This window comes from Epinephelus lanceolatus, chromosome 22 (assembly GCF_041903045.1).
Source record: "Epinephelus lanceolatus isolate andai-2023 chromosome 22, ASM4190304v1, whole genome shotgun sequence".
Classification (NCBI taxonomy): Eukaryota; Metazoa; Chordata; class Actinopteri; order Perciformes; family Serranidae; genus Epinephelus; species Epinephelus lanceolatus.
The window spans coordinates 37,588,633-37,614,435 of NC_135755.1; the positions used below are offsets into that span (position 1 = coordinate 37,588,633).

A 25,803-nucleotide genomic window follows, 5' to 3' on the forward strand; every position below is an offset into this window, starting at 1 on the left:
TCAAACACACACACCTTAAACAGTCTCTGTAGATGGATGAACAGGTATGGGAGGAGAAATGTATGAAACTGGTGAATAGATAGAATAATGATAGATTCCTCAGCAGATACAGAGGATGAATTGAACAGAATATGCAGATAAACAGAAGTGAATGAATGAATGACCAAGTGAAAGATGGCATCTTTTCTCTTGTTAGCATTATGACTGCAGTATCCATCTACAGACGAGTACACAAAGACGGCTAAATAGCTTGCCAGTTACTGTAGCCATATAAAGAGAAACACAAACAATACACATAGCATACACATAGGTTGTACAATTGTTCAAAGATGTACATATTATTATATAGTAATATTTAACAAATAACAGTAGGAGAATGTATTTGAATGAATTTGTGGATGCAGAATCAATATGTAAAGAGGCCTTACACCAATTTAATCAAAATCAACTAGCTAGTTATGGGAAATACCACTCCTCTTTATAGACAGTATAAACAGACAGTAAAATGCCTTGTCAAGTCTGAGGTAATTAATCTGCAAAGTGGGAGGAGTCATGTCAGGGTTCAGGAAGTAAAAGTCATGTTCATTATGTAGTAAAAACTTTCAGTGCTCTGATGGAAATTAAAATTCCTCTTGATTATCAGTACAAAAGGTGAGAGGGTGCATTAATAATGATAATAACAGTAAATTTGATTTATAAAGCACTTTTCATTTATGAAAAATCTCAAAGTGCTACAGCACACAGTAAAACAGTAAACAGTAAAAAGGTAGATCATTAAAACATTATAAAAACAAATTCAAAGAGTCCTGGGCCAAGTTAAAAGCTTCTTTAAAAAGGAAAGTTTTTAAGCCTCTCTTAAAGGCATCCACTGTCTGTGGGGCTCTGAGGTGGCCGGGTAGGGAGTTCCAGAGAAGAGGTGCAGCAGAACAAAGGCACGGTCTCCCATAGCGCGGAGCTTGGTTCTGGGGAGGTGGAGAAGGTACTGGTTTTGGGAGCGTAGATTACGGTTTGAGGCTTGCTGGGTGAGTAATTCATTGAGATAATCCAGGGCATTTCCATGCATACACTAATGGGTGATGAGAGCAAGTTTGTAGTTGATTCTGGTGGAGATGGGGAGCCAGTGAAGGGTGGGGAGTACGGGTGTGATGTGTTCACGTTTTCTGACTTTCTTCAGGATCCTAGCAGCACTGTTCTGAATAAGTTGTAATTTTTGCAGACTTTTGCCAGGAATTCCAATTAGAAGGGCGTTGCAGTAATACAGCCTGGAGGAGACAAAAGCATGGACTAGTTTCTCTGCATCGGAAAGGATGAGAGAGGGATGGAGTTTAGCTATGTTCTTAAGGTGAAAAAAGTTGGTAACTGTAGATTAAAGGGAGATGTCCTGACCGGAGAAGGTGATGGTGGTTATAGAAGATGACTGGACCTGATGAGGGGTGCCAATGAGTATGGCTTCGGATTTGGAACAGTTGGGTTGGAGAAAGTTATGACTCATCCATGCCTTTATCTCCTCCAGGCAGTTGGTGAGTGTGGACAGAGGTGAAGATGAAGATGGTAGAGCAGTTGAAGGGATTGGGTCAGTCCTGAGATACAGCTGAGTGTCATCGGCGTAGGAGTGGAAAGAAATCCCGCACTGTCTGATGACAAGGGGGAGCATGTATATAATGAATAGAAGTGGGCCATGGACAGATCCTTGAGGGACACCACACGTAACAGGGAGGGTTTGGGACCTTGCAGCTCCCAAGCTGAGGAATTGTGTCCTCTCAGAGAGGTAAGAAGTGAACCAGTCCAAGGCAGAGTTTGAGAGTCCAATATCATCATGGAGGCGTTTGAGGAGGATGAGGTGATCAACAGTGTCGAAAGCTGCTGTCAGGTCGAGAAGGATAAGGAGGGATGGAGAGCCAGCATCAGCAGTCATCAGAAGGTCATTCATGACACGGACCAGAGCTCTTTCTGTGCTGTGAGCTGAACGAAAACCTGATTGGAATGTTTCGTACAGGCTGTGTAATCGCAGATGGTTCTGAAGCTGAGCTGCAACAACCTTTTCCAGCACCTTCGAAATAAAAGAGAGGTTAGAGATGGGCCTATAGTGAGCTAGGACTTCCGGGTCAAGGGAGGGTTTCTTGAGAATAGGTTTAATGACAGCAGTTTTGAGTGCAGGTGGAACATGGCCGGACTGTAGGGAGGATAACTGGAGAGATGAGAGTGGATGGTGTCAATCTTCGCTTTGAAAAAGGCGAGGAATTTGTTGCACTGGTCCTCGGCGTGTTCAGAGTGTGTTTGAGTCTGGGGTTTAAGGAGCTGATTTATAGTAGAAAAAAGCTGCTTGGAATTTCCAGGACTGCTATTGATGATGTTGGAGTAGAATTTAGACCGTGCATCTTTGAGAGACTTTCCATAGGCTTTTTGGTGGTCTTGGAATGCTAGCCTATGGACAGAGAGACCTGATGTTTTAGCACGTCGCTCGAGGGCACGGCCAGCAGCCTAAAGTCTCCGCAGCTCGGGGGTGTACCAAGGTGCTGAGCGTGAAAAGGACACTGTTCTGGTTTTTAAGGGGGCATGGAGGTCTAGGAGATCACTGAGCGATAGGCTGTAGTAGTCCACTGATTCATTAGTTGATGTTAAGCCGGCAGAGGCAAGATTCAGGAGATCTGAGGACAGGGCATCAGGATTGATGTTTCTAATGTTGCGAAGATGGATTTGACGTTCAGGCTTGGAAGGGGGAGGCAGAAATGGTACTTCCAGAGAAACAACTTTATGGTCCGAGATACCAAGGTCATATACTTGAAGGTTTGAAATGGAAGGGGAATCAGAAATGACCAGGTCTAGGATGTGCCCCTTAGCATGTGTGGGGGCATGAACATGCTGATTGAGATTTATACAATCCAGTACTTGTAAAAATGTGTCGATGTGGAACAAAAACAAAACAAAAAGTTGTAAGGAGGTCTTGTATCTCTGAAATAAAGGCTGAGTTTGGTTTGGGTGGTCTGTAGATAAGTAGTACTGTCATAGGGAAGGGGGGGTTTGGATTTGAAAGCCAGGCATTCAAATGAGGAGAGTGCAGGTAGAACCAGAGGAGACTATCTTAGAGAATATCTTGTTCTTTGATTAGAAGGAAGTTGACCAGCCTGTGAATACAACGATGGAAAGTTTGAGACTACAGATTTATAAGCCTGTGTTACCAGCTGGGCACATTAAAGGGATAGTTCAGAGGTACTGAGGTATTTATTAGAGCTTAGATTCTCTGCCCGAACCCGACCCGGACCCGACCTGGCCGGGCTAGGCTCGGACAGAACATGCACGGGCTCGGGTGGGGTCGGGCTGGATTTTTTTGGGCCCAATCTAAGCACTAGTACTTATCCATAGTGTATCACATACAGTAGATGTCATTCAGCACAATCCCAGTTTGGGGAAGCAGGCTGGAGTCCAACATGGAAGCTAAGCAATCTGCTGTGGAGGGGTTGGCAACAAAACATATTTAAGCCACCTAAAAAAATCCATCAGTTTAAATGTACATTATATTTAGAATATTTTCACTGCTTTACCTGTTCATCAGACAGCTGTCCATCAGACAATTGTAGTGGGGTAGATATTAACATCATCAGTTCTTAATCTGTGCTCTCATCAAAGCCACCAGAGTCCACTGAAAAAAAACAACAGTACTTTTAGCTCTCTGAACACAGGAGCTGTTGGGCTACAACTACTTTATCAGTTAGTTTTTGTTATTGTGTGACTTTTTCATAAAAGGGTTAGCTCAGATTCACCAAAGTTGCACAATAACTAACTGATCGAGGCAGAGGTAGACCTGCAGCCCCTGTGTTCAGTGATGTTAAATCATTGTTTTTCTCAATGGAGTCTGGCCTTGAATAGAGCAATAGAACGGCCTCATTTTTTTCCATCAGGAATCACTGCCTGACATTAAGGTAAAGCAGTAAAAATCTTGTAACTATCAGGGCAGTAGTCACTATATACTATATTCTTCGTGATCAGTGCATTGTTTCACACACCAGCTGGGGGACCCAATAATAGAAGACGAGTGCTCATTCTTTGTCAAAATACGTTAAAATCACGTGTTTAACAGGGAATTATTCAAAATTACCCCCGGGTAAAAATTGTTCCCACTTCAGGGCTAAAGCCCCAGATGTTTTCAACTCAATACGCAAGAACAAAATGTCATCAGCGTGCATCATCCATCTACACTGCTGTAGTGGAAATGAAAACAAAAAGGAATCAAGCCCTCATTGTGGTGGCATTTATCTGTGTCAAAAAAGTCTGAGGAGGAGAATGTGCATGCAGTTGTGGCTGGGGATATTAGGCCAACTTGGCATGCCAATTTTGTAATGAAGCTCTCTTTACACGAAGTGTATTTTTTGGCATCTAATAGCGTTTAGCATTGTTGTGCTGATTAGTGCGTCATTTCATGCTGCATTTGCATATTGCAGTATGCATAGTGCTGCATATTGGTCAGTAAGTAGATGTAGATGGTAACAGCCATCACACAGTGACTGGTCATCAAAGTTCTGTGTTTGATTCCAAGACCATAACAACAGCCATCCTTGAACCTCTCTCACTGTGCGATATACCGTTTTAGAGCCATGACCAAAGACATCACCACGTTTCTTTCACGTTGGTCGTCTTTCATCTGGGACAGACCAAAATCACACAGTGTATACTGGGCTTAAAAGTCAGCATATCTAATTTTTCTGCTTTGATTTTCTCTATTCAGACTGTCTCTTGTGATTCCCCAAACGTAATGGAAGTGCGGCACAAAATCATTGGCTAACTCTTTGAATGGTGTTGCTCATCGTGTTGTTCTCTTTGTGTTCTACTGCAATTATTTTGCATAATTTATTTTCATATTTTTACATTCTTCATGATTCTCATATTTCCTCTGAACATTTCAGCAATGATCCCATTTTCCCAAAGTGATCATTAAAATTTCATCAGATACAATGCTGATGCAGATACATGAGAAATGCTTCTAGAAAAGCTCCCTGTGTATGCACAGAACTGGGACCAGCTTCTTTTGATGTGCAGCGCTAGACTTTTTCAGCTTTTGCATCATCAGTAACAATTTCCCTATGAGTATGAACAGGAACTGTGCACAGGGCAGCTTCGGGAGGCTGCCAGGGTGGGCTCTGCTGAGATTATGCATTGGTCCCTGTGTAGCCTGCTGTGTGTCAGTCCACAGGGTGGAAGCAGCCAGCCATCTGCTCTGTTGTTGGGCCTGCTTGACTATTCAGCACATTGACTCATTTATGTAATCGTTGCACTGCACAGGCACATCACAAAGCAGCAAGCTAGTTTGGAAGATAGAACAGCTTGCCCTATAGCAGTTGAAAATATTTCCATTACTTTAATTTTATTGGGAGGAAAGATGACAAGAACATTGTTGCTGCAGGTAGTAGAACTACCTGAACTCACTCTTTTCACCTTTTCTCATGGACAGCTGCAGGCTACAAAAAAGTAATAAAGCTTGTGGTTGGAGATGTTGTGGATGAAATGTTGCTCCATCAGTGACTCTCCATCTTTCAGGCAGTGCCTTGGGAAAATACTGGTCACAGGCAACTAAAGATCTCCACGTTAAAAAATAAAAACAATCATTTGCTGATTACCCTGACATTCACACAGAGGCACACATCTGAATTTAGGAGAGATAAGCAATTACCAGTTTTATGGGGTGTGATGGAAAAGTACTAGTGTTACAAATTACTGTTGGCAGGGAGCATTAAAGTATCATTACTTTTAAAAGAGTAACCAGTAGTGAGTAATATATGAAATTTTTAGAGTAATAAGCCCAACACTGGTTATTAGGTTTGTGTGTTAGACTCCCCCACGTTGTCATTGAGTCATGTGTCATTGTACTGTATGTGTGTGTGTGCGCTTGTGCATGATCCAATTCAGTTTTTGTGCCTTTCAAATACTGTATATAGAGATGAAGAGAGACGGAGCTTAAACATGTCATGTAACAAGTCATGTGGGACTGCAAGCTGCATCTCAGGGCTTGGTTATGTTCATCCTTAGATACAGAAACGGAGACTGGTGGAGCCTTCTGTCTGTACTCTGCGTTCATTTCGTCATCAAGAAATTGATAGTGAAAAGAATCCTCTATCTACATGTCAGGACGTAACGTCATATGGCTGCACGGATGGTCGTCTACAGCACTGCCTCTTAAAGGTATACTGTTACGGTCTCCTTGACCATCGCATCATTTGCTGATGTGTGAAACTTTTGATTCTGGACAGAGACATTTACAATGTTTGAAATGGACGCATCTATTTTTGTATGTAAAGGGAATATAAATGAGCCTTTACACCCAAATCTTTTAAAACAGACCAGGGGTACCCACGGGTACCAGACCCAGTACAAGACTCTGAGATGAAGCCTAAATGTAGTTGGTTAGCCCACGAAATTTGCTTTGTGATATTGACTTTTGTTATAACCAGTTATTTATTTGTATTTACCATTCAAGTAATTATCCTTAACTACAATGTACTCTTAAAAAACAACAAATTCATTAGGTTGAGTCCAACCTATGAAACTGAAACAAGTCAGGTATCATTTGCAGCAGTCTATGAAACCTAGCCCGCAAGATGAGTGGTTAAGGAAAGACAGATGAACATGCACAATGAGAGGGAGAGAGAATCCATTTGAAAGGCAGGCAGGTAGAAATCAGTGCAGTGGAATGTGGTTTTAGTGAAGCAGTCTGTTGAGCAGTGATGGAGGGATGTACATGGGATACTCTCCTTGGGCAGAGAGAGGGATGAGGGGAGGAGGAGGAGGAGGAGAAGAAAGCTTTTAGAGAGGGGGTCTTGGATGCTCCTGCTGGAACAAACAACAGTCCCTCTCTCCCGCTTTCTCTCTTTTCTTCATCACATAGCAGTATCTCCCATTCTCTCCTTTCATAAAAGCCCCTTTTCCACCACCATTTTTGGGAACTTCTATTTCCAGGAATTTATTTACCTGGGTAAAAGAATTCCTGGTAATCTCTGTGGTTTGCGTTTCCACTGCAACTCAAAGTTCCGGAAAATGTATTCGAATCAGGCTGATGACGAAGATGATTCGGCGGGTGCCCTATATTTAGCTCCGCCAGCTTATTGGCTGGTAACATGGTAACATTAGTGCTGGTAGAGAGAGGAGCGGCTGTTTGTCTCAGCCAGCAGCTAAGTTTAAAAGTATTTTAAGATAAGTGTCAAACTAAGTCAGTCTACATACAGACAGCTGTGATTTTAAATTAGTAACAATTCCATATCAGCCACATTAGCGTGCTGTCTAAATCAGCGTGTAAAACATAACATTAGTGTCGATGGATGAGAGACTGCGGACGGAGCATATTGAATATCGCTGTCTACATGTCTACATGTTCATGCTTGCTGAACATTATGTATTGATAAAGTATTGGCTTCTTACTCGCTAAGGGTTAATGCCACTTACAGGAACGAGTGTAGCTGCTGTCCACTCAAGTATTTTTTGTGTTATCTTCACTTTGTTTCCACCGGGGCTGCTCGGCTGTTCAGCGGTTACTGTGTCGTTTAGGGGTGTGTGTGTGTGTGTGTGTGTGTCTGTGTGTGTGGATGTGGGGGAGATCAGCGCCGGCACAGAGGCAGAGGAGAACCGATACCGTTAGCGCTTATCAGTACTACGGTCTTTGATAATTTAGCTCTGGGGCTAATGTAGTACTGGGTTTCGGTACCCATTCTTAATTAAAAAACAAACGAAGTGAAGCTTGTAGAAATTAAATAAAGTTTGCAGCCACACTGGCACGGAAGTGCAGAAAGCTGGAAGTGTGTGTTCCACCAATCAGCGTTCTTCAGCACACAGCCCCGCCCCTCAAGAATTCCAGGGAATCTGAAAAGTCCTACCCGCCTACTAGGTACAGGAAAAGTTTGAGGTTGAGGGAAAGTTTTTTTTCCCGGGAATTTTGGTGGAAACGCGCCAAGGTGTTTCAAAATCCCGGGTAATTGATTAAAGTTCCTGCAGTGGAAAAGGGGCTATACACCTCTCAGGTTTCTGTGAATGAACAGCAACAGAAACAGCAGAAATGAGATGAAAGCAGGTTGCTGTGTTTCTCTGTTTGTGTGTCAATGACATCATTCACCTATTACCTACAATATTGTGTTAGGCCATCAGGTATATACTTAAGCAGCAAGCCACAAGAGGCCATTGATACAGTGGTTTTAAAACTGCTAAGGGGTGTTGTTAGGCAGTTTTAGGCAGCTGTTATAAATAACTGATAAGCATGGCCTCAAGTGGCTTTTTGCCATACCTACTTGCTGTTAAAATGGGCCCTGTATGAGATTGTCCATGGGCTTCATATTGGCCCTATGCCAATTGTTCACGTGGGTGGGTTTACTCAAATGGGCCCCAGCTAAGATGACTATTTTAGGCCCATACCCACTTGGTACCCAGGTAGCCCTAGCATAACCCATGTGGGGCCCACCTGGGTAAATCCACTTCTGTGGGCAATTGGCATGGGGTCAATACAGAACCTATTGACAATCTCATGTAGAGCCCTTTTTTTTAGCCCATTTACTACCCACATGGACCCCACACATAAATGTTGCTTGTGTGCTTTTATAAAACTACAAAAATCTGCCAAAGTTTCCTAAAATAAGCACTTTCAGCGACCAACAATGCTATCAACAATCCAACAATGTTATTGAAAACAAACAATTATTCTTCCACTAAGCGACATTGAGCATGTCAACATGGAGCCAAAAAAGGTCACTCTCATGGGTTATAGTATACCTAACATTATGAGATAAAAAAAAAAAAGTTCTGATTGTGGCAACAGGAGGGATGGAGGGAGGTTTAGGTTATCAAGTTATTGGTGAATATTAATATTAATTAGTCAACCAGGACAAGCCGGACAACGCCACCCTGGGAGTTTCGCCCAAGGAGATAGTTAGATCTACAAAACCCCAAATAAGGCACTCAGGTTCGCTCTACAGTGAGGCAGGAGACGTGTTTCCGAGTTTAGAAAAATCAATTATGTATTACAAAATACGTCGCTAAAATACACTAGACACACCGTCCACACAGGGATGTAAGGAAAGGGGGGACCTTTCAGTACTGAGGCTTACCGGCAGGGAGATGGGTCGACAAGGGTGTGAGGGATCCAACAAAATTAAGGTCACCCCAAACACACGTGACAGCCACACGCACACACACTTTAGTGAACGGAAAGCCAGGACCAGGGGACGCACAGCACACCAAAAAAAAAGGGGAAGCCACCACCCAGGACACCAGGACCACCACCTTTGGCTCTCAGCAACTGAAGGGGGAAGAGGGAAATAAAATTAATGGGGTTGCACTCAGAAATTACCATAAACAAACACAACCAAATCAACAAACAAAAACAAACCTTAAATAAACAAAACTTGTAAGGTTGGCAGCCAAAAGATTACAAATTAACCACCCAAAAAAAACCCAAATACACAAATATAAACTGCCAAAAACCAATTAGTAACAAAATAAATCAAAATACCACAAATCAATATTCATATCAAGAAATCCAAAATTCACAAAAATCGGGAATGAAATAATATAAGCCACAGAAATTAAGTTAACACAATACAACTTAATCAAAACAATGCATTAAACTTAATCCTCTGGGGACCATAAATAAACTCAAAGAAAATGTAACAAACAAAATCAGAAGGGTATGCGCCACCGAAGAAGGGCGAAGCAGTTAGCGCCAGGCACAGCAGACAGTAAACCAAGCAAAGCCCAGTGACGCAAAGCAGCATGCAACAGCAGCCGCAGACGAGCAAGTCAGGAGAGGCACAAAGCAGAGCAAGGCAAAGCAGCAGTGGTCTTTAACGCTGTCTCCGTTTTGTAGTACCTGCACCCAAATAAACCAAATTAAAATCTCACTTAAGGCTGAACTTGAGAGCGACAACAATTGCCATCAGGCTGACTTACCGATCAGGTGGCTTTTGATCACCTGAGCGAGAGCGGAGGAGAGCTCGCGCTGTGCAGCAGTGGGAGGAGGACAGCCAGACAGCTCAGGGGAATGGCCCGTGTCATTAGCGTCAGCCCAGGACAACAATGCAGGAAGCTACATACAAACAAACCATCTAATTAAATTGTGAGGCAAACAGCCAAATTTCCAGATGTGTCCCGGCAGCTACTACTACATTAGCTGCGCAGGTGGCAGCGGGGAAAGGAAGCGAGGCGACCAGGAAGTGGACTGAACACAGCCTCCTCATATAGAGTGCCCTCATGCGGTGATTGGCTACAAAGTGGAGGTGAGAGCAAGGAAGCACACTCTCTCATTAAGGGCGGGGATGAGCATCTCACCCTGCTACATTATGTTGCAATTACATTACAACTACATGTGTCTGCCACTGGTAACTATATGTTCACTTTACCCAAGCTGTCACTTGCCAGTGATAGAAATTTTTGTTACAGTGTAGCTTGCTAAGTAACCAAGCTTTTAGCCTACACTGTAACAAAAAAGATATCCCTAACGTTAGCAAGTGACAAAATAGCAAGAGAAAAGTGAGCATAATAGGCTACAAATTAGAACATGCAAGCTAGCTAAAGTTACATCATTAACATAGATGTTGGTGTAGTTTGTGCGCTTTGAATGGAGTTAAAAATGCTGGGAGATTAGGCGGCATTAACGACCAGTATTTCTCCAGTGAAGCTACAGGACACGGTAGGGCTGCTCGATTATGGTTGCGCGTTTACAATTCTCCTCTGCTCTCTGTATCACGCACGGCGGAGTTTGGCCCCCGATGCGCATGCGCACGCACACACACACACACACACACACAGACCAACCTCTCTCGCTCTCCTTCTGCCATTTTCCGCACACTGTTTTTGAAATCACCTGCCCCTCGCATTATTCATGGTTCACCTACTTGACTGGCTCGTGGAGTGAATAGAGGAGAGGAGGGGAAGGGGCGGTATTGTGCATGCGTGGCTTCCGTAGAAGACAAAATAACATCTCCAGGTGTCCGTGACCAAAAATCGTTTACCCTCGATTTGACATCCTTTGACCTCAAAATGGTCAATCAATCAATCACTCAATTTTATTTATAAAGCCCAATATCACAAATCACAATTTGCCTCACAGGGCTTTACAGCATACGACATCCCTCTGTCCTTATGACCCTCACAGCGGATAAGGAAAAACTCCCCAAAAAAACCCTTTAACGGGGAAAAAAAACAGTAGAAACCTCAGGAAGAGCAACTGAGGAGGGATCCCTCTTCCAGGACGGACAGACGTGCAATAGATGTCGTACAGAACAGATCAGCATAATAAATTAACAGTAATCCGCATGACACAATGAGACAGAGAGAGAGACAGAGAGAGAGACAGAGAGAGAGATGCAGGTAATAACAGTAGCTTACAACAACATTATTGAAAGTAATAATATTATAGTTATAGTTCTGGCTACTGTGGTACAATATGTTGAAAGTATGTATTAATATCTGGCAGTATACATGTGTGACAATAGTCATATGTGTATAATAACAGTAGAAGTATGACTAATGACTAATGATGGCAGCAGCAGCAGGAGGCATCTGGCAGGACCACGGCAGCAGCACAACCACACACGTCACGCTGTCCAGGCACCGCTGCGATATGAGTTAATCTGAGAGACAGTGGAGCACAAAGGCTCCGGAGAAGAAGCCGAGCTAGTGACATCCAGAATGGCCGAGTTAGCAAGATGCAGTAATAGAATACGAGAGAGAGAGAGAGAGAGAAGGAGAGAAGGTGCCCGGTGTATTATAGGGGGGTCCTCCGGCAGACTAGGCCTAAGTCAGCCTAACTAGGGGCTGGTACAGGGCAAGCCTGAGCCAGCCCTAACTATAAGCTTTATCAAAGAGGAAAGTCTTAAGTCTAGTCTTAAATGTGGAGACGGTATCTGCCTCCCGGACTGTAACAGGAAGATGATTCCACAGGAGAGGAGCCTGATAGCTGAAGGCTCTAGCTCCTGATCTACTTTTGGAGACTTTAGGGACCACGAGTAACCCTGCGTTCTCAGAGCGCAGTGTTCTGGTGGGATAATATGGCACTATGAGCTCACTAAGATATGATGGAGCTTGACCATTTAGAGCTTTATAAGTTAACAGTAGGATTTTAAATTCAATTCTGGATTTTACAGGGAGCCAGTGCAGAGAAGCTAAAACAGGAGAAATATGATCTCGTTTCTTAGTTCCTGTTAGTACATGTGCTGCTGCATTCTGAATTAGCTGGAGAGTTTTTAAGGACTTACTGGAGCTACCTGATAATAGAGAGTTACAGTAATCCAGCCTAGAGGTAACAAAAGCGTGGACCAATTTTTCTGCATCTTTTCGGGTCAGGATAGGCCTAATTTTCGCAATATTACGCAGATGAAAAAATGCAGTCCGTGAGGTTTGTTTTAAATGAGAATTAAAAGACAAATCTTGATCAAATATTACTCCGAGGTTTCTTACGGTAGTGCTAGAGGCCAGAGCAATGCCATCTAGAGAAACTATGTCATCAGATAAAGAGTCTCTGAGTTGTTTGGGGCCAAGAACAATAACTTCAGTTTTGTCTGAATTTAACATCAGGAAATTGGTGCTCATCCAAGTTTTTATGTCTTTAAGGCAGTTATGGAGTTTAGTTAATTGATTACTTTCTTCTGGCTTCATTGATAAATACAACTAAGTATCATCCGCATAACAATGGAAATTTATAGAGTGATTTCTAATGATGTTACCTAAAGGAAGCATATATAGAGTAAATAGGATTGGTCCGAGCACAGAACCTTGCGGAACTCCAAAACAAACTTTGGTACGTAAGGATGATTCATTATGAACATCAACAAACTGAAAACGATCAGATAAATAAGATTTAAACCAGCTTAGTGCAGAACCTTTTAGGCCAATTAAGTGATCCAGTCTCTGCAGTAGAATTTGATGGTCAATTGTGTCAAACGCCGCACTAAGATCTAATAAAACAAGTACAGAGACGAGTCCTTTGTCTGAAGCAATCAGAAGGTCATTTGTAATTTTAACTAGTGCTGTCTCAGTGCTATGATGCACTCTAAATCCTGACTGAAATTCCTCAAATAAATTATTATCATGGAGAAAATCACACAGCTGGTCTGCGACTACTTTCTCAAGGATCTTTGACATAAAGGGAAGATTAGATATTGGTCTATAGTTGGCTAACACCTCTGGATCCAGGGTGGGCTTTTTTAGTAGAGGTTTAATTACAGCTACCTTAAAAGACTGTGGTACATAGCCTGTTAATAAGGATATATTGATCATATCTAATATATAAGTGTTAACTAAAGGAAAGACCTCCTTAAGTAGCCTAGTTGGGATGGGGTCTAAGAGACACATTGATGATTTAGATGAAGAAATCACTGCTGTCAATTCTTGAAGAGAAATTGGGGAGAAGCAATCTAAATATATATTAGGTCTTACAGCTGTGTTTGAGGTTAGATAGGTACTATCTGAGGACAAGAGGTCATGAATTTTGCCTCTAATAGTTAGAATTTTGTCATTAAAAAAGCTCATAAAATCATTACTGCTAAGGGCTAAAGGAATACAAGGCTCAATAGAGCTTTGACTCTCAGTCAGCCTGGCTACAGTGCTGAAAAGAAACCTGGGGTTGTTCTTGTTTTCTTCTATTAATGCTGAGTAATAGTTTGCTCTGGCATTGTGGAGGCCCCTCTTATAAGTTTTGAGACTGTCTGTCCAGATTAAACGAGATTCTTCCAGTTTGGTCAATCGCCAGTTCCTTTCAAATTTTCGCGATATTTGTTTTAACTTACAGGTTTGAGAGTTATACCAAGGAGCGAACTTTCTTTGCTTTTTTAACTTCTTTTTAAGAGGAGCTACAGAGTCAAGTGTTGTTTGCAGCGAGCCTACGGCGCTATCGACAAAATGATCAAAGTTGGTACAGGAAACCTCTGTTACTGAGGGACTTGGTATTGAATTTAACAACGGAGTAATCTTTTCCTTAAATTTTGCGACAGCACTATCTGATAAACATCTAGTATAGTAACTGTTGCTGAGTGGCGTGTAATCGGGTAAAAAGAAATCAGAAGTAATCAGATAATGATCCGATAGCGAGGGATTCTGTGGAAAGACTTTTAGGTTATCAATTTCAATTCCATACGTCAGAACTAGATCGAGGGTATGGTTAAAACAATGAGTGGGTTCATGTACACCCTGACTGAAGCCAATGGAGTCTAATAATGAGATAAACACGGTAGCCAGGGAGTCATTATCAACGTCGACATGAATGTTAAAATCGCCTACAATAATAACTTATCTGATTTAAGAACTAAACTGGATAAAAACTCTGAGAATTCAGATACAAATTCAGAATACAGGCCAGGAGCATGGTACACTATAACAAATAAAAGTGGCTGTGAGGTTTTCCAGGTCGGATGTAAAAGACTAAGAACGAGGCTTTCAAATGAATTATAATCTAGTTTGGGTTTAGGGCTGATTAACAGACTAGAGTTAAAAATGGCTGCAACTCCCCCTCCTCGGCCGCTGCCTCGAGGAATGTGGGTATTATTATGACTGGGAGGAGTGGATTCATTGAGACTGACATATTCATCTTGACACAGCCAGGTTTCTGTGAGACTGAGTAAATCAATATGATTATCTGATATTAATTCGTTTACTAACACTGCTTTAGACGATAGAGACCTGATATTTAACAGTCCGCATTTAATTCTCCTGTTTTGTCTTTCTGTCACAGAAGAGGTTTTAATTTTTATGAGGTTGTTATGCACAACTCCTCTTTGTTTAATTTTAGATTTAAATAATTTAGGTGGTCGGGGGACAGACACCGTTTGTATAAAACTATGAAAACTATGGCTGGGTAACTGAACTAGAAGCTCAGAGAGGCGTATAGGACTGCGTCTCCGAGTCCTGGTCTCAACTCTGGGTTGTCAGGGATTTGATTTACTAATAAAGTTTGCCAGGTTCCTAGAAATGAGAGCAGCTCCATCCAAAGTGGGATGAATGCCGTCTCTCCTAATAAGACCAGGTTTTCCCCAGAAAGTTTGCCAATTATTAACGAAACCCACATCGTTTGCTGGACACCACCTGGACAGCCAGCGATTAAATGGTGACATGCGGCTAAACATGTCATCACTGGTCAGATTTGGGAGGGGTCCAGAGAAAACTACGGAGTCCGACATCGTTTTTGCATATTCACACACCGAGGCAATATTAATTTTAGTGACCTCCGATTGGCGTAACCGGGTGTCATTGCCGCCGATGTGAATAACAATCTTACTGAATCTACGTTTAGCTTTAGCCAGCAGTTTTAAATTTGACTCATTGTCGCCCGCTCTGGCCCCAGGGATACATTTGACTATGGCCGCTGGTGTTGCTAACTTCACGTTCCTCAGAATAGAGCTGCCAATAACCAGAGTTTTATCCTCAGCGGGTGTGTCGCTGAGTGGGGAAAAGCGGTTGGAAACGTGAACAGGCTGGTGGTGAGCCGTGGACTTCGGCTTGGAGCTGCGCCTCTTATGAACGGTTACCCAGCCTCCCGGCTGCACGGGAGTTGCCGGAGGACAGTTAGCAGAGGCTAAGGCTATGCTATGTGGCTCCACACCGGCTACAGGGGGCTGGCTAACTACCGCAGCTACTGAATGGTTTTCCATGGTGTGGAGCCGCGCTTCTAATTCACTAAGCCTCGCCTCCAACGCAGCAAATAAGCTACACTTATTACAATTACCACTGTCGCTAAAGGAGGCAGAGGCATAACTGAACATTTGGCACACCGAGCAAGAAAGAGCAGAAGGAGAAGCCATCGCTAACTGTAAAGCTAATGTAGCTACCAAGGCTAGTAACGTGCAAACAACAGCTAAGAGATTAGCGAGAAAGTCATAGAAAGGAGGAGAGCTATAAGTGCTTAAACAGAACCACTGTGGGTTAAGACTTGAAGTAGACGTTAAAGCAACTGAAGTGAGAAAGCAGGCTAGCAGAATTCACCAGAGCAGTACAGAGACGCTGTCACAGAAACACCGGAAATGACACAACTCGCTTACCGCAATACGTCAGCACGTCAGGTCAGAATCACCAGACGATTAATTGCACAGCCTTAGGACACAGTGGGTTCCTTGGCTGTTCAAACATAAATCCCTGCAGGCTTTCTTTGTTTGTTTTTGCCAGCATCTTTGTGGTTTTTATGCCTCTGTGTCAGCAGTAGCCATGGCTGGAGACATGTGTTTGGGTTGTTTTTCTGCTCTGTCCCTTTTTCTGAAAACAATATCTCCAGAATGCCTTCAAAGAATTTCTTAAAATTTGGCACAAAGGCCCAGTTGAATTCAAGGATGAACTGATTAGATTTTAGTGCTCACAGGTCAAAGGCCACTGGGTTCTCATCTCTCTCATTCATGTGAATGTGTTTTATCAAGAACACCTTGAGGGAATTTCTGTTAATTTGGCACAAATGTCCAGTTGGACTCAATTATGAACTGATTAGAGCATGGCTTTGGCCAAAACTGCAGAATTCTATATGAAAAAAAAAATCACAGAGATGTGTAATAGGATAAAATAATGAAGTGATGACATTTTATCCAACAGGTCAATGGTTAACTTCATTATAATGTTCTGCAGAAACACTTTTCTGGCCATTACACAATGTCATATCTCAGGAACAGAAGGGGAAACATTTGGTCAGATACTGAATTGGTGACACTAATCTTGGGTGTCCATCTAGAAAGTGAAATGTTTGTATAGACCCTCTGTGCTACTAGGGAGAAGGATTGTGAAACGTCCACATTTTCGAATATGTAGCTACATTGCAGCAACATTTGAAGCATTGTGAGCTGTCATGGCTACATATGTGTCTGGACAGATGTAAACCATAACTGCAACTTGACAGGTCTGCAGAGGAATACAACGGCAAAGCGGTAATTCTACTTTGTGAATTCAATGAATGACAGCATATTTTTGACCGTCTGGCGGATGATAAATGATTTGGGCTTAATTTGGCAATTGCTTTAGTGCTGCATCCCATATGACAGTAGGTGACTCTTTAGTGCTGCAACATATATGACAGTAGGTGATTAATAGGTGCAGTAATACTGAAATTATAATGTGGACACAGCTGTGTATTAATACAGTATTTTACAATGTCTAAAAATGTGAATAAGCTAGTCATAATCAAGGACCGGAACTATCTTTTTAATACTTAATTAAATTGCAGTAGCCATGGAGCAAACATTGGGAGTGACCTAATCTGCCAGGGTGTTTGACAGTTTTGAAGCAAAATATTAATATTTTTTTCAATTATAATTTATGTGCAGAATGACGTATTAATGCTAACAGTACCTTTTCACTTTAGAAATGACTGAAGTGAAGTGATATTATTGGTAGTGTGTTATAATACTAAATTAGCTCACAAAGCTAGCGAGTGAATTATGCTCAAAATGTATGGGTTGTTCACTAGCCAGCATGCATTCCGTGCTAGCAGAACATATGCTAGCCAGCAAACAGTTAGCATTCTGACAATTTACACGAATTACACATAAGATTGCAAGAAGATAATCATTCATGAAATTTTCATTTTGATTAGTGCTGCACGATTTGATAAAAATGTGCGATTGCGATTTGCGATTTGCGATTGCGATTGCAATTACAATATAATTACAATAAAATATAATAAATAAATGGTATCATGAGTCTTTTTGCTTGATTCAGTGTTTCCTCTACATTATATTAGGGGGGCACTGACCTGACCTGACATAGTTATTGTTATGGACAGACAGTGTGTCAGTGACCATCAACAGACTGAGCACAGTCAAACACAGCAGTGCAGCACGGAACTGTACACACAGCGGAGCGAGCCTGTGTTGCGTTCAGGTGTTGTCACGTAAATGACAAATTCCAGCGCCATAGCACAACACAGCAGCGTGTCAAGTGGGCCGAACCCGAGCAAAATTGCTCAATTTTTCATTTGTTATGGAGTCCATGATTTCCCTGTGACACTTACAAATGTTTGCTTAACTGTGCTTGGATGTTGTTTTATGAGGCTCTGGCGGCTTTCAGTTGTCTCTTTGTCTTTAACGTTACATGGCTCGGCTTTCTCTCGCATGCATTCTTCCTACTTTTCTCTGTGTTGTCTCAAGTGTTGTTATAGATAGGTCGTGTTGCCGCGGGACGTGGTGACTTTAACTTTAAAACTTTTACACAGCACGTCTTTCAGGTACGGCGACGTTGGACAGAAAGACGTGCTGTGTAAAAGTTTAATTCAAATAAACACAAGAAGTTTGTGCTCTAATAAAAAAAAAAAAAAAAAAAAAAAAAGGGATCAGCACTCAGTGAATAATCCTCCTAAGCCCTACGATAAGCTATTATGGCAAGGCTTAACTATACAGACCCGTGAGCAGTGATAACTAACATGTCTTTGGGGTCATCGGGTGGGAACCTCCTTTCACCGGTGTTTCGTCTAGTTAGTCCCACGACACCTCCAGGAGGCTAGACAGTGATCTCTGGTGTCCCAGAGACACTCCCCTAATGCCAGGTCTCACTGCTCCCCATACTAACCGAACAACCTCCTTTACCTTACCTATACTACCACAGAGGAGGTAGACCCAGGGAAGGAAGCCTTGTTAGGCTGTCACACTCCCCCGCCGGGTTAGGCTGTACAGTCTACCTCCCCAGGACGAGCCCTCACAACAATGACACCTCCAGGAGGCTGGACAGTGATCTCAGCCCAAACAGCACTGCCACCTTCAACCAAGCCCAGGCTCCGTTTATGCGAGCTCCAGGCAGAAGCAATGCTGATACTACCTTTACTAGCACATTCACCATACTCTATTTCACACGCTACATAGCATAACTACAATGTAAGCTAAAGTTAAAGGAGATAAATGAACTCACAGGATCAGCAAACACACTCACTTTGCAGCATGGTCTCAAACAAAATGGATTCAAATAGGCCACTCCCACACTTAAATAACCTTCCTCTTCCTGGATTTCCTTCTTACTTACACATGGCTTTCTCAGCCCAAACAGCACTGCCATCTTCAACCAAACCCAGGCTCCATACATGCGAGCTCCAGGCAGAAGCAATGCTGATACTAGCTTTCTTGTCACATTCACCATACTCTATTTCACACACTACATAGCATAACTACAATATAAGCTAAAGTTAAAGGAGCTAACTGGACTTACAGGATCAGCAAGCACACTCACCTTGCCGCATGGCCTCAAACAAAATGGATTCCAATAGGCCACTCCCACACTTAAATACTTCCTCTTCCTGGATTTCTCCTGACAGGAAGTGGATCTCTCCACCTGATCTCAAGGAGTTATGTGCCCTGCTTAGTAGTTCCTCCTGCTGGCCCCCAGCTGACATTATTTCTTCTGTAATAGATAAACTGGCTGCATTTAATTGCTTCATCTGACATTTCCCTCACTGTCTTCCTCAAATTCTGTCCCCGCACTCCAAGTTCCCCCAGGAGTGAGACAGTTGATCTTGCTATGAATCCCCTACACCCCACTTCCACTGGACAAATCCTAGTCTTCCATCCTCGCTGCTCAGCTTCTGCTCCTAAGTCTGCATATCTAAGCTTTTTTCTTTCAAAGGCTTCTTCCACTGAGTCTTCCCAAGGAACTGTCAGCTCAATGAAATAAACTATCTGTTGACTCACTGACCACAACACTAAGTCAGGCCTCTGCCAGGTACAGACTATTTCCTGAGGAACAACAAGCTTTCCCCCTAAATCTACTTGCATTTCCCAATCACAAGCACCTTCTAGGCGGCCACACCCTTGCCTCCTCACTAACTTATCCCTTCTGTATTTCTCTCCCTCACGGACAAACTGAATTACTAAGCCCCTATCCTTAACACCTTCTGAATTCACCTGTCTTCGTTTCCCTTCGATGCCTGCAGCTAAACATTTCAACACCTGATTATGTCGCCATGTATATCGGCCTTGTGACAAGCTAACTTTACAGCCTGACAAAATATGCTTTAAAGTTGCGGTACGTGAACACAATGGGCATGATGGGTCCTCATTTACCCACAGTTTTAGGTTCTGGGGGGTTGGTAACACATCGTATGTAGCCCCTACCAGGAATCTAATACGATTCTCCTCCATACTCCACAGGTCCCTCCAACTAAGCTTCCTCTTCTCTACACTTTCCCAATTCAACCACTGTCCCTGTTTAGCCTGGGCCACTACCTTTGCACCCCTTACTATCTCTTCCTGTCTGCGTATCTGTTCTACAACCAGCTTTCTTTTATCTTTGAGGCCTGCTGTATTCAATACCGGTTTACCTGAGCCAAGCCCCAGGCCTCCCCGGCCAAACTGAACATTACCTACAATCTCTGCATGTCTAAGAGCTGCCTCTGCCTCCTGAACTGCCGATCTTGGGTTCCACTTCCTCCCCTTGGTTGGATTTGGAACCCCACTCCTAACTACCACGTCCTTACTCCCAGATAACAAGAGCTCTGTCCTGACCTTGGTACATTTAAATTCCTCTGTTAAACTAGATACTGGCAGCTGAAGTATCCCTTTTCCATACAATGCAACACTAGTTAGGCACCTAGGAGCGCCCAACCACTTCCTAATGTAGGAGCTAACCGACCTTTCCATTCTCTCCACAACAGATATTGGAATTTCATAAACTGACAATGGCCACATTAACCTATGATATAGCCCAAATTGCAAACACCACAACTTCAACTTTCCTGGAAGTTCTGATTTATCTATTCTATCCAATCCTTCAGCCACATCTTTTCTAAATTTCACCACCTGTTCCTTATCATTCAACTCTACATTGTACCACCTACCTAAGCTCTTTACTGACTTTTCCCTAATTGTTGGGATGTCCTCATCATCTATGACAAACTTCCTATCACTTAACTTCCCTCTACATATCGAGATGCTTCTAGATTTACTAGGCTTGATTTTCATGCTGGCCCACTTGAGGTTCTTATTTACCTTCTCTAGTAGCCTCTTTGTGCATAGCATTGTTGTGGTCACCAGTGTCATGTCATCCATGTAAGCCCTAACTGGTGGAAGATGCAACCCATTCTGCCGTCTCTCCCCACCTACCACCCACTTAGAAGCCCTGATGATTACTTCCATTGCCATAGTAAATGCTAATGGAGAAATTGTACACCCTGCCATGATGCCTATTTCTAGCCTCTGCCAACCTGTTGTGAAACCTGCCGTACTTAGACACAACCTAATATCCTGAAAATATGCTTTCACCAAGCTAACAACTACCTGTGGCACTCTGAAGTAGTCAAACACACTCCAAATGAGGCTGTGCGGTACTGAACCAAACGCATTTGCAAGATCTAAAAATATTACATGTAGGTCCCTTTTGTTAATCTTCGCTGCCTGAATCTGGTGCCAGATCATGCTAGTATGCTCTAAACACCCTGAAAAACCTGGTATTCCTGCCTTCTGCACCATGGTATCTATTAAGCTATTCCTTTCTAAGTAGCTAGCTAGTCTCTGCGCTACTACACTAAAGAAAATCTTCCCCTCCACATTCAAGAGAGAAATCATCCGGAACTGGCTAAGGTCCACAGACTCCTTCTCCTTAGGAATGAGGACACCCCCTGCCCTACGCCATGCTCTTGGTATAATTTGTTTTTCCCAAACTATTTTTAGCTGTTTCCACAAAAATTTAAGGGTATCAGGCGCACTTTTATAAACCCGGTAGGGGACTCCATTAGGCCCTGGGGCCGAAGAAGCCTTTGCACGCCTGACCACCTCCTGAACTTCCTTCCACCTAGGTGGCCTGACATCCATCTCATGCTCTATCCCTCCTAATGGAGGGATATCAGGTGGGAAACCTACTATCCTATTCTTCTCCAAATCTGAATACGTGGTTAAAGTCGCCATGTCCCGTCTCAAGTGCTGATACAGATTGATCGTGTTGCCGCGGGACGTGGCGACTTTAACTTTTACACTTAAACAACACGTCTTTCTGTTAAACGTCGCCTTACCTGAATCCAAAGTATCGCCATGTAACAGACGTTTTTTCCGCCACCAACTCAGCCTGTTCATGGTTGTGCTCATGCTCTTCTTCAGCGTCCATGTTGGTCACTGCTGCACGCCGGCTGCACGCACCAGGATAGCTTGTGGGCGTGATGTCAACAACAAACTCCACACACTACAGGAGAGGCAGTCACGTTCACAGGTACACACGTTAACATTTATTTAGCCTACATTAAATCGCAAATCGCAGCCTTTTATGCAGTTATGTAATCACACAGCCTGACATCGCGATTGCGATTGCGATTAGTTTAATCGTGCAGCACTAATTTTGATAACACTGTACAAAAACTAGAAGAACTGAAATAGAGATTGAGCTCTTTGGTATCCTTTTTTTGAAATCAAATGCCAGCACTCAGAATTGTCTCAGTGTATTAGTATAGAAGCCATTTGAAGCCACTCCTCCTGTGCTGGGCTGCACTTGGACCAGTAACAGACACTGGGCTTTCAAAATGTCATGACATTTGGTTGAGATCAAAGAGCGTACTTTGTGTGGACATATGGAGTCAATAACTGGAGCTAGCAGCAGTGAAGGAGGTTCAATTGAAACTTTGTGTCTACATCTTTGCTGCTCAGCGGCTCATTGCTGTGGCATTTATTTATCAAGAAATCACCTGTCAGTCAGGGAGTGTAAGTGGGTGCTGTGATGTCTCTTTTCTTGGATTTGCTGCTAGGGCCCACTACACTGTATCAGCACATGAGGTGTGCTCACCAAAAGGTGGAGTGCAGAGCTCAGTGGTTTACATCAGCAAAGAGTACCAAGAAATCGAAGAACAAGCTTACCAAAGACCACCCAGGTCAACATGGTCTGTGTCAGTTGCTAGGGAACCATGGCAATCTGATGAGAAATGCGTTACTGGAACAAGACATACATGGACATTGATGGAATGCTACTATACAAGCAATTCTAGAGAGGGGATATATGCAGAGAGACCTATGAATACTCCCAAACCCACAATCAAGACTAAGAAACATCCGCAATGAAATACTTCAACAATGTTATGGCAAAGGGGGGAGCCAGGACAACAGGTCAGCAGGGGGGATGTCATCATCACCGCCACAATCCGAGATTGGGTACCAAGCCCCAGTAGATACAAACTGCCTCAATGTAAAAGGAGCCTTCAGATGATCTGCTAGAAGATGTGAATGCTGCCCTAAATACTATCCCTACAAGTACCCCCATACAGTACCATGGAAGAGACATAAAATAAAGGCAACATGGAGAGAAGTTAGCCAACTAGTAGAGCTACAACCAGTAAAGCTACACAGAGGGAACATGGTGAATAAAGGGGTACCAAGGAAATACAACAAGCTCTCCATTCTTGAGGCACTTGAAATTTGAAACAGCAAAGGGGTACCAAGGAAATACAACAAGCTCTCCATTCCTGAGGCACTTGAAACTTGAAACAGTAACCATCTCAATGGCAGACATCCAGAAAAAGAGTCAAAGATGAGTCAGATGAGTCTCAGTCAGATCATCAAGAAGACTGGCTATGGATACAGATTCCATTCAATTCAAATAAACACAAGAAGTTTGTGCTCTAGAAAAGGATCGGCACTCAGTGAATAACCTCCTAAGCCCTATGATAACCTATTATGGCAAGGCTTAACTATACTATATAGACCAGTGAGCAGTGATAACTAACATGTCTTTGGGGTCATCGAGTGGGAACCTCCTTTCACCGGTGTTTCATCTAGTTGGTCCCACGACACCTCCAGGAGGCTAGACAGTGATCTCTGGTGTCCCAGAGACAATCCCCTGATGCCAGGTCTCACTGCTCCCCACACCAATCCAATAACCTCCTTTACCTTACTTACACATGGCTTTCTCAGCCGAAACAGCACCGCCACCTTCAACCAAACCCAGGCTCCGTACATGCGAGCTCCAGGTAGAAGCAATGCTGATACTACCTTTCCTAGCACATTGACCATACTCTATTTCACACGCTACATAGCATAACTCCAATATAAGCTAAAGTTAAAGGAGATAAATAAACTTACAGGATCAGCAGACACACTCACCTTGCAGCATGGTCTCAAACAAAAGGATTCAAATAGGCCACTCCCACACTTAAATAACCTTCCTCTTCCTGGATTTCCTCCTTACTTACACATGGCTTTCTCAGCCCAAACAGCACTGCCACCTTCAACCAAACCCAGGCTCCGTACTTGCAAGCTCCAGGTAGAAGTAGTGCTGATACTACCTTTCCTAGCACATTCACCATATTCTGTTTCACACGCTACATAGCATAACTACAATATAAGCTAAAGTTAAAGGAGATAAATAAACTTACAGGATCAGCAAACACACTCACCTTGCAGCATGGTCTCAAACAAAAGGGACCCCACTTCCACTGGACAAACCCTAGTCTTCCATCCTCGCTGCTCAGCTTCTGCTCCTAAGTCTGCATATCTAAGCTTTTTTCTTTCATAGGCTTCTTCCACTGAGTCTTCCCAAGGAACTGTCAGCTCAATGAAATAAACTATCTGTTGACTCAATGACCACAACACTATGTCAGGCCTCTGCTTGGTACAAACTATTTCCTGGGGAACAACAAGCTTTCCCCCTAAATCTACTTGCATTTCCCAATCACAAGCACCTTCTAGGCGGCCACACCCTTGTCTCCTTACTATCTTATCCCTTCTGTATTTCTCTCCCTCACGGACAAACTGAATTGCTAAACTCCTATCCTTAACACTTTCTGAATTCACCTGTCTTCGTTTCCCTTCGATTCCTGCAGCTAAACATTTCAACACCTGGTTATGTCGCCGTGTATATCGGCCTTGTGACAAGCTAACTTTACAGCCTGACAAAATATGCTTTAAGGTTGCGGTACCTGAACACATGATGGGCATAATGGGTCCTCATTTACCCACAGTTTTAGGTTCTGGGGGGTTGGTAAGACATCGTATGTAGCCCCTACCAGGAATCTAATACGATTCTCCTCCATACTCCACAGGTCCCTCCAACTAAGCTTCCTCTTCTCTACACTTTCCCAATTCAACCACTGTCCCTGTTTAACCTGGGCCACTACCTTTGCACCCCTTACTATCTCCTCCTGTCTACGTATCTGTTCCACAACCAGCTTTCTTTTATCTTTGAGACCTGCTGTATTCCATACCGGTTTGCCTGAGCCAAGCCCCAGGCCTCCCCAGCCAAACTGAACATTACCTACAATCTCTGCATGTCTAAGAGCTGCCTCTGCCTCCTGAACTGCCGATCTTGGGTTCCACTTTCTCCCCTTGGTTGGATTTGGAATCACACTCCTAACTACCACGTCCTTACTCCCAGATAACAAGAGCTCTGTCCTGACCTTGGTACATTTAAATTCCTCTGTTAAATTAGATACTGGCAGCTGAAGTATCCCTTTTCCGTAAAATACAACAGTACTTAGGCACCTAGGAGCGCCCAACCACTTCCTAATATAGGAGCTAACCGACCTTTCAACTCTCTCCACAATGGATATTGGAATTTCATTAACTGACAATGGCCACATTAACCTAGCATATAGCCCAAATTGCAAACACCACAACTTCAACTTTCCTGGAAGTTCTGATTTATCTATTCTATCCAGTCCTTCAGCCACATTTTTTCTAAATTTCACCACCTGTTCCTTATCATTCAACTCCACATTGTACCACCTACCTAAGCTCTTTACTGACTTTTCCCTAATTGTTGGGATGTCCTCATCATCTATGACAAACTTCCTATCACTTAACTTCCCTCTACATATCGAGATGCTTCTAGATTTACTAGGTTTGATCTTCATGCTGGCCCACTTGAGGTTCTTATTTACCTTCTCTTGTAGCCTCTTTGTACATGGCA

At 43.1% G+C, this 25,803-nt stretch overlaps 1 protein-coding gene across 1 annotated transcript in view; it reads left to right on the forward strand.

The window, feature by feature from the left end:
- Positions 1-25,803, forward strand: part of ablim2 (actin binding LIM protein family, member 2) — a 245,136-nt gene that overhangs the window by 121,337 nt on the left and 97,996 nt on the right.